The following is an 11,636-nucleotide window of genomic DNA, read 5'->3' on the forward strand; positions in this document are numbered from 1 at the left end:
GAACATGGAGAAGTCAAGTTGGTGCCTACATAGACCTTTCAACCCTACATGGTAGCACCTTGGTATGGGAAGGTACTCTGCATGCTACCAAAAGAAAAATGTAATCGCCAACCCAGCCACAAATGCTTTGATATGCAATGGTGTTTTGCCTGCAAGATACGTTAGGGCAATAATGGTACAATATGTATGGGAGTAAGCAACTAATAACTGATTTGACTGAAGGCCCACTCCACGAGATGGAACCAAATACTACTGATCTAAAAGAAAAACAAAAAACACAAAGACACAGCAATAAAATGACTCCTACAGACAATCTGCTGTGTTCATAGATCAATGCCTTTGCTCAGCCATCATGAGAGAAGCTTCCTCCTGCAGTCAATAGGGACAAATACAGACCCTAAACCAGACAATATGCAGAGAGTGAGAGACCTTGCAACACTCAGCCTTAGAAGGGACATCTCTATCAAATGTATCCCCTCAGGGCTTACAGAACCTGACAGAGGAGGGGGTAGAAAGAGTGTAAGAGCAGGAGGTGATTGGGAATACCAAGGAAACAAGACCCTCTGAATCAAAAAGACAGACAAATATCCAAACTCACAGGGACTAAAGGAATACACACAGGGCCCGCACGGGGTCCTAGAGCTAAAAGAAATGGACACATAAGCCAGGTGGTGGTGGCGCATGCCTTTAGTCCCAGCACTCAGGAGGCAGAGGCAGGCAAATCTCTGTGAGTTCAAGGCCAGCCTGGTCTACAGAGCAAGTTCCAGGATAGGCTCCAAAACTACACAGAGAAACCCTGTCTTGAAACACGCCCCCCTCCCAAAAAAGAAATGAACACATGTCTCCATCCCTAACCCAGAAGCAATCTCTAATTGATAACCATTTGCCAATGAAAATTTAGTTTCCTCCAAGGGAGTCTCACTGGGGAAGCAAACTAGTCTTAAAGATGGTCTACATTCCATGCACTAGACGGCCAAGAGAAAACAAAGTCAGCATCATTGGAGGGTTCTTGTCTCCTAATGTCGCGTTGGGGCTCTTCCTTCTTTTTTTTTATCTTATTATTTATTTTTAATTTTCATTTTGTTTATATATTGTTTTCCTTCTCTCTTTTTCCCTACAGATCCTTTGTGTATATATTATGGTTTCCAGTTTGGTGTTTTTATAGGACTCCTGAGTGTGTGACAAGTGGGTGTCTGTTTTCTTGTGCCTTTTCTTGGGCTCTTTTCCTTGTTTGTTTGTTTTGTCCAATTCCACTGTGCTAGTTTTTGTTATATTATATTATATTATATTATATCATATCATATCATATCATATCATATCATATTATATTATATTATATTATAATCCCCTGGCAGCCTGTTTGCTTTCTAAGGAGAGACAGAAAAAGGAATGGATCCAGATGAGAGGGGAGATGGGGAGAAGGTGGAAGGAGTAAGGAGAAGGAAAAATCACAATCAGGATACGTTAAAATAAATTCTCAAAAATCTATTTTCAATAAAAGGAAGCAAAAAAAAATACATATAAATATACACAGAACAGGGAAGCAAAGGGAAAAAATGCTGATGTGGTGTGTATTTTGAGTTCTTTGTTACTCTTGCAGTGTTTTATAATGCTTGAGTTATTTAAAAATTAAAATTAAAAATAGATAATATATATCTTCAGCAAAGAGGTCAAAGAAAGAAAGTACAAATCAAAATGCTTCAACTTGGCTGCCCGGGACTCCCTCAAATCCCAGAGATATGTCACAGCTGACAGTGACATTGCCCATGAGAGTTTTTTTGCAGAGAAAATTTAAGGTGTTGTAAGAAATAATTAGCTTCTGAAAAAGAAAGTAAGATTACGTACCAGACAGGAGCTTTGCACATTTCACTACAGCACTAAATACTTCCTGACCACTTTTTTCTTTCCTTTAATGTATGGAGAGTCGAGTCTGAAAGACTCAGGTCACATGGTTCTGTGGTGATGTGAGACAGGAACCTGTTCCATCATTACGGTACCTCTTTTGTGGACAAAAGATGCACCATAAAGGAGGTGAACAGGAATCTGTATTTTTTCTTTCCTGGACACAAAATGGAGAGGAGGAGAGGGGAGGAGAGGGGAGAGAAGAGGAGGGGGAGGGAGGGGAGGGGAGGGGAGGGGAGGGGAGGGGAGGGGAGGGGAGGGGAGGGGAGGGAGGGGAGGGGACAGGAGAGATCTCCCTCCGAAATTCATCTACCTTGGTTTCCACCATGTAAATGAGGAAGTGGGTTCGTAGATGAAATCTCCACAAGATCAAATATCCCAGGTTAGAGTGTCTGTTAAAGAATACGAGCTGAAACTCAGCTATTCTGAGCGACTTAGTTCCATGGGGATTGGCCAAGAAGTCTTGAGGTTTAGGGTTTCTAAGGCACCTGTGTTTTTCTGTTGTCTGAATTCAGAGGAAAATGTAGCATGCCCACTGGCAGCCCAACCACCTGGACAAAGCGTGAGGAGTCTACAGCTGACACTGAGGGGAACACCAGAATTCAGTGGCAGATGAGGACGTGCCAAAGACATCAAAACAACCACACTGGTAGCATTGTCTGAACCAAGGAACAACTGTAGGTTCATATACTTCGAAAGCCAGGAGATAAGACGGCGATGAGGGACCTAATGGCCATAACCTTGGAGCCCAGAAGATACCACATCTGAAGACTCTCGAACCGTGCCCTCTGCCTATATACAAGGGTAAGCGACACTCACCTCCAAGCTCCCTAACTCGGCGTTATCTCTTGGATGAGAGACAATGGAAACTAAGTCTTTAGATAGCTCTATTCATGAGAAGTTGAATATAACCTAAAAGGCTGTCAAGTTGGAATGATTTTAAGACATACTAGAATTGTATTTTACATTTTCCAACAAATATGTAGAAGCCCCCAGAAGAGACAGGCTATAGGCTAAATGTGATGTCCATCTCATCGTCCTATGACGTGAGCCACAAAGTTTACTCAACCTCTTACCCTGCCTCTCTCTCTGAAAGGCTGATGCTCTGGAGTTGGAGAAAAAGCAGCTCCCAACCTGGAGCTCAAAATATGCAAAGCCCTACATAATTCTTTGCAGGGTAGTCAATTGTTTTAGTTAAAATTAAATCGTGAAGTCTCTGTCAAATAAAATGAGGTAGTAACTACTTTTGAGACCCAAGTTGTTTGATGGGTCTTGAATTTCTACCCCAGAGATTAAAGAGAGAGAGAAAATCAAAGGGATGTTTCTGTCAATCATATCATTGAATAGAGAATCACCTGGAAAATACAATGGACTCACAAATGTTTGTTCCTGAGGGAAAAAAAAAAACAGAAGTAATTTAGACTACCACAAGTATCCATTTTCATTCATATGGACCTAAAAGCGATTTTAGTTTCCTAATTTTTTTGTTTGTATGTTTGTTTGTTTTTGAAAGGATCGTAGTGACAGCCCTGACTGGCCTGGACCTTGCTGTGTAGACCAGGCTGACCTGGACCTCACTCTGTAGACCAGGCTGGCCTCGAATTCATAGAGATCTATCTGCTTCTGTCTCACAAGTGCTAGGATTAAAGGTGTGTGCCACCATGCCCAGCCCTAGTTACTTAGTTTTAAAAGATCACAAGCCGGGCAGTGGTGGCACACGCCTTCAATCCCAGCACTGGGAGGCAGAGCCAGGCGAATCTTTGTGAGTTCAAGTGCAGCCTGATCTACAAAGTGAGCTCCAGGACAGGCTCCAAAGCTACACAGAGAAACCCTGTCTCGGGAAAAAAAAAAAAAAAAAAAAAAAGAAAGAAAGAAAGAAGAAAAAGTAGTTCTACCTACAATTCCTTCAAAGATAGTTGAGATAAATCTCCTAAAATAATTGAAAATTCACTTGCTGACATACACACATACATCCAAGTGCATCTTAGAAGGAAAAAAAAAAGAAAATAGAGGTAATTCCGTTAATCCCTACCTGTTTCTGTCCAGCTAAAAATCATTTTTAAGTCTTTGTCTATTGTTTTCTCAACCGCATCCTCTCCTAAACAGCATTCATGTGCTGTTCTGTTGCATCTTGACATTTCTGTATTTTATTTCACTGATCAATCATGTAGAGCATATAGTTCATGCTTTTCAACTCGTCTTCTCTTTGAAGATACCCAGGAAATGGATAAGGACCCCGTGGAGTGCTGGGAAACACGATTTGTTGTGAAGTCCGTCACTTAAAAGCATTTCCAGCTTCATTTTAAAAATGCCCTCTCACCCAGCAGAACTTCCCATACTCATTAAACCTTATAACCTCCAGTAACCCTAGAGCCTTCCAGGTGAGAAGGTGACCGACCACTGCACTTTCCCAGAAGAGCCCTCTGCTCTTACTTGCCTGTAATAATGTTTTAGCATTGAACTCAATCTTGCTCATAAATATGAGCCTCTAACCATTACCTCCAGAGGGATACCAGGAAACAAGAGTGTGTTATTATTGCATCATCATCCCTTCAAATTCTTAATTTGCTTCTTTCATGCAGGGTCTTTGCAAGAAACCTCATTTAGTCTTGAATTCCAGGAACCTGAGAGCTAAGAAAAGCTTTGTTGTGTGGCAGGCAGCTTTGGATCCGGCATTCATGAAAAAGGGTTAACATTAACAGGTTAGTCAGGGTCATTATGAAACCCCTGCCTTTTCAAATGACCAAGGGGCCTCAATCCTTCCTGGGACCTGGGCCTCTCAGGCTGCAGGCTGTTTGCATTCAGTCAACACTTCCATTTTATAGGCCTGTGGAGCCAAAGATTACAAGACTTTTGAACTCCTGGGGCTGCCTTCTGTCTGGCTACACCCTGTGTTTCTGGAGCCCAAATCCTTCTTAACAACTCTACAAAAACAAGCAATTAGGGCAAGCTCTGTTAATCCGCTTCTTTCCACCTAGAAATAATTACATATTCAGAACCAGCCAGTGGCAGAAGCAGAGCGAACAAGACCAAAGCTTGGAACTTGGAGCTTTATAGAGAGAACTACAAACGTTTGTCAAGGGAGCGACAAGGACCAATACAGGGTCTAAATGGAAAGTGGTCTAGAGTTGGGGATGGAGGAGATGCAAATTAAAAATGGAAACACAATGTGAGGGAGACGTTTTGGGGGTTCATTTTGTTGTTGTTGTTTTTGGTTTTTTGGTTTTTTCAAAACAAGATTTCTCTAGCTGTCCTGGAACTCGATCTGTAGACCAGGCTGGCTTCCAACTCAGAAATCCACCTGCCTCTGCCTCCCGAGTGCTGGGACTAAAGATGTGCTCCAGCACAGACAGCAAGGGAGCCATTTTTTTTAAAGACTCAAAATACATGAGAGCTACTCTTTATTGTTCTGGTTCCTGCTATCAACTGGTAGCCACCATGTGGTTCTACCATATATGTCTCCTCCTCCTCCTCCTCCTCCTCTTCCTCCTCCTCCTCCTCCTCCACTTCCTCCTCCTCCTATTCCTCCCTCTTCCTTTTTAATACACACTATTGATGGACGTTATTTATAATGATGAAACTTTATCCAGGAGGTTTATATTAAATTAAGAACATGAAGTCAGGTGGCGGCGCACGCCTTTGATCCCCAGCACTTGGCAGAGGCAGAGGCAGGCGTAAGTTCAAGGCCAAGCCTGGTCTACAGAGTAAGTTCCAGGACAGCCAGGACTACAGAGAGAAACCTTGTCTCAAAACAAACAAACAAAAAGAACTTGATAATCTTTCTTAGTTGCTCAATAAAGTGATGAGCCACACAGGAAGACTCAACTCTGTAAAATCGTGTTTTATCTCTAATCTAAATTGCTCTATAGATTAATAATATATAATCTGCAATAAAATAAGTCCTCAGAGAAAAGAAATCTTTTTTTTTTTTCAACTTCTGCCAACAAATATTTTGCTCTAAAACGTGTCACTGGTCAGCCCACTAAGCTAGTTTTTTGGGGTTTTTTTTGTGTTTTTTTTTTTTTTTTTTTTCAGTCAAGCCAGCCATTTTTCTCTGACGAGTTTTCATGGACATACCAACTGTACTTCTCTTGGAACACAAACATTACTAATGGTAATAGGGCTTCCCACTATCTCCAAGAGAACAGGGAGTTCCCAGTTTACTAATGGGTTATATTTCAAAACCTCATTTTTGAAGGATTTGCAATGAGGATTGCATTTTACCATAGAACTTTGTTATGACTACTCGGTCCAAATGGGTCTGTTTGCTTAAGAGCTCTCCATTCACTCTCGCTCATGTTTTGCCTCTTGACTCATGGCTGTTTCCTCCCCTGCCAATGCCTTTTTCTCTTCCTCTCCCTCATATCCAAGGCCAATGCATGCTCTTTACAACCAGCTTGAAGGCTATCCCCCTCAAATTTTTAACAAATAGAGCCTATTAACTGGATTCACTGAGCTTCAACACATTCTTTATGAGCCTTCTGTAACAGACTTTTTCAGTTATTTCCCTACAACATTGTTTTACCCTCTCCAACACATGTTGGCAACCAAAGATTCCAAAGATTCCAACAATATTGAGCCTGGATCAGGATCTATACCATAAGGATGATTTCATCCGTTTTGACTGAGTCTAAGTAAACCGAGCCTAGCCAACAGACATTTGAAATCTTCTTGCCCCCATAGGCTGGTTTAAGCAAGCTTTAATCATCCCAAATCTTAGAACTAGGACAGTGCAGAAGCACATTCTCCTTCAGCGTTTGAAAACTAAGCATTCCATGGCTCATGTTGCCAAGGTATGTATTTTGTTCTAGGGAAGGAAGCCAACTTGGGGATGACGTTGACATCCAGGGAAGAGCATAACCAAAAGATTGATATGGAAGTAGAACCAGAGCCCAGACAGAACAAGCTCAGCAAGGCTTACCTAACCTTGAACTTCCCAATTACATAAGCTAGCCATCTTCTCACCACTTAAGCTGCTTTGAGTGGTTTTTTAAACCTTCAATGAAAGCACCTTATTGATTTGCTCTTTACTTTTTCCTATTTTATATAATACAATTCTGTATAAGTTTTATATGTCCTATTCTACCATATCTAGTGGGCTCTATGTACCCAAGATGCCTAGTATACACACACATACACACACACACACACACACACACACACACACACATATATATATAGTTATTGGTTAAATTGAGCCAGCTGCTGTGGGATGTATGGCAAATGTGTTGCTAATTAATCAATAAAACACTGATTGGCCGTTGGCTAGGCAGGAAGTATAGGCGGGGCAAGAGAATAAAGCTGGGAAGTGGAAGGCTGAGTCAGAGAGACACTGCCAGCCGCCACGATGAGAAACAGCTTGTGAAGATGCCGGTAAGCCACGAGCCATGTGGCAAGGTATAGATTAAAGGAAATGGATTAATTTAAGCTATAAGAACAGTTAGCAAGAAGCCTGCCACGGCCATACAGTTTGAAAGCAACATAAGTCTCTGTGTTTACTTGGTCGGGTCTGAGAGGCTGTGGGACTGGCAGGTGAAAGAGATTTGCCCTGACTGTGGGCCAGGCAGGAAAACTCCAGCTACAGCCAGCCAACTCAGTACTTCTAAAGTGACATCATTTATACATGATGTTAAATCATTTCATGAAGGTTGCTATATCTAAATAGGATAGGCAAGTATTATATTCTTAAAAGAGAGAATTATTTCTCCACTGTGATAGTTTTTAAAGTCTTCAAAATACTATGCTAGTGTCCACGGTAATGAAAAGTGAGATTTCATGTATAAATATTTCTCAAACTGATTTGATTAGTTATCTCTTTCATACTAAGCATTTTAAGAAACAAATATTAGAACATATTTTAGAAAGTATGTAGGTATGTCAGAATCCCCCTAAACTGTTCTCAGAACTCCAGCTTGGTGGAATTTGAGAAGGAGACCGTAGAAAGGAGAGGGAGAAGGAAGAGAAGGAGGAAGGCAATGATAACCGTAGTGGCAATTGTCTTCAACTCCTGAAGTCAAGAGTAGCCCATAGGGCTTGGGATACTGCCAACTGTGCATAGGCAGGCCCTTAGTGCGATCCCCAGCACTACACAAAAAAGAAGAAAGAAAGAAAGAAAGAAAGAAAGAAAGAAAGAAAGAAAGAAAGAAAGAAAGAAAGAAAGAGAGGGAGAGAGAGAGAGAGAGAGAGAGAGAGAGAGAGAGAGAGAGAGAGAGGCGGGAAGGGAGGGAGGGAAAGAAAGAAAGAGAGAAACAGAGAGAGAAGAAAGAAAGGAAGAAAGAAAGAGAGAAACAAAGAGAGAGAAGGACAGAAGGAAAGAAAGAAGGAAGGAGCTGGGCGGTGGTGGCACATGCCTTTAATCCCAGTACTTGGGAGGCAGAGGCAGGTGATTCTCTGTGAGTTCGAGGCCAGCCTGGTCTACAAAGCAAGTTCTAGGACAGCCAGGACTCTGTTACACAGAGAAACCCTGTCTCGAAAAACCAAACCAAAAAACAAAAAAGGAAAGAAGGAAGGAAGAGAGAAAACAAGAAAGCAAAGGATTTGTGTTTGACAACCTCTCCCTTTTCTTTGTAATCTGCATGCCGTTTTGAAGTTCTTCCCCGACCCCGGGAACTTTTATCCTTTCCTTACATTAGCTGTGTTCTGCTGTTTTCTCTCCCTCACTCCCATCTCTAACAACAGCTTGCTCTCTCACCAGTTGAAATGTCTGCAGGAAAGTGATTTCACCAGCTCGTGGCTTTATCTGAAAATTGGCCAATCCTTTAAATCTCCAATTCCTAAGTGTACTGTGCCTGCTTATATTTTGTGTACACTAAACGTCTAAAATGCCACCAGCGTTATGGCATTGTAGATGAAGTAGAAGGCGAGCATTTGTTAACGGTGCTCAATGATGGGGGCGCATGGGGACTTTGTGGTTGTAAAAATCAGCACTGAAGAGCTCGGGCAGGCCCACTTCTGACAACACACACCCAGAGGCCACCCATCCAAAGAGCATGGAGTCCATAGCAAGGAACCTAGGAGAAAAATGAGTGTTTCCAAACTGGGCTGGGGTCTCCATCCCCAGGCAATGGTAGAAAGCCAGTGTGTCTTGGATTTGTATGGAATGGTAGTTTATATGGGCCCACATCTGTTGAAAGTACAATAGAGTTTTTTGGTTTTGTTTTTTATTTTTTTTTTCTGAAGACACTGACTTAATTAATTAATTACAACCTAACGTTGTAAACCACTAATCTTCTCAGGCAGGAAAAGTGAAATGATTTCTCTGGTCTCAGTTCACAAAGACCTGTCTCAAGAGGGACATACAAAAGGCTTTCTCTCATTCCTGAGCCCCATCACTTTTACTTACCAGCTTGGCTTTCCTCCTCTTGGGAATGTCACAGCTGCCACTGGACTTTTGAAGGTCCCCTTGCTGTTAGAGGGACAAGAGCACTCACTGAGCAATCCTCTAAGAATCTGGGGCACCAGCATATGTTCCAGACTTCCTTCCATTGATAAGCTTCCTGGTCAGTGGAGCTCATGAGCAAGAACAGTTTCCTAAACTATGAACCATACATCGAGAACACCATTTTGTGCCTTTAATCCCAGCACTCAGGAGGCAGAGGCAGGCAAATCTTTGTGAGTTCGAAGCCAACCTTGTCTACAGAGCATGACCCAGAACAGCCAGGGCCACACAGAGAAACCCTTTCACAAAAAACAAAAACAAAAACAAAAACAAGCAAACACCATTTTGTAGAACAAAAGCTATTTGGATCATCCAAATTCCTAAAGCACACAGAAACAAAAATAACTGTTGAAATGGTTGTACTATGTGACTTAACGAACAGACCATACACGTAATAGTTTAAACAAGCCAGCAAACATGAATATGAAGTGGCTTGTGGCACCAATGGTGCTTAGTTCTTTGGGTCTGGATCAAGTTGACACAGCTGTAGAGCTAAGATGACCTCATTCACATCTCCAGTCTCAGCCCGAACAGAACACATGGGTCCCCATGCTCTAGGAGACAGAGTGAAGTATATTGCACAGGTGATCCCCGGCTTCACAGAAGCAAGAAAATAAGTTCCATTGCGCAAAAACTTAACAAATGGCTGCCGTGTCCTGTTTGTTAATGTCCCACTGAGGGGAAAATGTCACTGAGTTAAATCCAAACACACAGGAATGATAAAAGCCCAACGTGGTCTTACGTATCTCGTCATAGCTACACAGAAGGCTGACACAGAGACACAAAGGAATTGAGAGTTCAAATCCAGCCTGGGCGAGATAGCAGAACTCAGGCTCAAAACCTAAAAACCCCAAGCAACAACAAATAGTAATGAGAAATGATCTCTTCTGTTTTGCACAGAAATGGCAACATCGCAGTGCAAGAGGGGACAGGATGGAAGGAACGGTCACAGCTATCTGTAAAATGTCTACGACGTCACCACTCTGGCCACTGTGAGACCTGAGGTGACAGATGATGAGAGTCAGCTGAGCCGGAATGGACCGCTGACTCGTGTGATTACGAACAAATAGACAATGGCCATTGAGGCAGCAACGTTCTGAGACAGTCTGTCCAAACTAACTGAAACAACTTCTGAACCCACAAGCTAGATAAATAACCGTCCCCTTCTTTTTTTTTCAGTTTCCTGTTTTAAAGCCTTCTCTGAAAAAACATGGAAGTCTAGATCTTGTGACTTTTCTTCTAAATTAACTAAATTTAGTTTTGTGCTTTACTGTTGCTGATTTGTTGGGTTTTTCTGTTTTGGTTTGGGTTTTTGTTTTGTATTGTTTTTGCAGTGAGGTCTCACTGTAAAACCTACACTGGCCTTCAAGTCAGCATCTTGTGGCCTCAGCCTCCACACTGTTGGGATTACACGCACGAGCCATGACTCCACCCAACTCCCTATAGCTTCACTTAGGCAGAATAATGAACCAAGAGTTCCAACAGGAAAACCAATTATAGATCAGCAACTTGAATACAGGGGCATTTGCTCCTGCCCTAGCTACCCTTAGAGAAGGAAGTGGCAGCCAGACGGTGGTAGCGCACGCCTTTAATCTCGGCACTCGGGAGGCAGAGCCAGGCAGATCTCTGTGAGTTCGAGGCCAGCCTGGGCTACAAAGCGAATTCCAGGAAAGGCGCAAAGCTACACAGAGAAACCCTGTCTCGAAAAACTAAAAAAAAAAAAAAAAAAAAAAAAAAAGAGAGAGAGAGAGAGAGAGAAGGAAGTGGCTTTTTGATAACAAAGACAAGCACAGAGGAGCTGGAAAGATGATTCAGTCAGCAAGAGGAAACCTAAGAGCCTAGGTTCAAATCTCTAGCTTCAATTTAAAAACGGAGCCTATCTGTGAGTGTACGCTGTGAGTAATTCCAGCATTGAGTAGAAAAGAGACAGGTGGATCCCTCAAGCTCACTGGCCAGCCAGTCTAGCAAAAAGAGCAAGCTTCCAGTTCCATAAGAGACTCTGTCTGAAGATACTAAGGAGCAGAACAATAAAGGAAGACAACTCAATGCCCTGCTTTGGCCTCTGCACGCCTGCACACAGGCACACTCGTGTGTACACAACACACGCAAAGACAAAACACACACTTGGTGTAAAACTGAAAGCAAACTACCATGTGCCTTCATTCTTAGTACGGCGTGGCGAGGCCAGCCCACAGGCAATGTGTTTCTTATGTATTCATTCAGCATCCACAGAATGGATTGCAGGGCCGTGAGAGGCTGCCACCCCCAATTCCAAGTTTGAAGATTCAAAGAAAAC

At 42.4% G+C, this 11,636-nt stretch overlaps 1 long non-coding RNA gene across 1 annotated transcript; it reads left to right on the forward strand.

Annotated features, from left to right (window-relative positions):
• Window positions 1–1,118: 1,118 nt before the first annotated feature.
• Window positions 1,119–10,378, forward strand: LOC131895302 (uncharacterized). The gene is made up of 3 exons (XR_009375142.1): window positions 1,119–1,185; window positions 2,418–2,706; window positions 10,241–10,378. It is a non-coding gene; the product is annotated as an uncharacterized LOC131895302 (long non-coding RNA).
• The last annotated feature ends 1,258 nt before the right edge of the window (window positions 10,379–11,636 follow it).

The sequence above is a fragment of the Peromyscus eremicus genome, chromosome 18 (assembly GCF_949786415.1).
Source record: "Peromyscus eremicus chromosome 18, PerEre_H2_v1, whole genome shotgun sequence".
In the NCBI taxonomy this organism is placed as follows: domain Eukaryota; kingdom Metazoa; phylum Chordata; class Mammalia; order Rodentia; family Cricetidae; genus Peromyscus; species Peromyscus eremicus.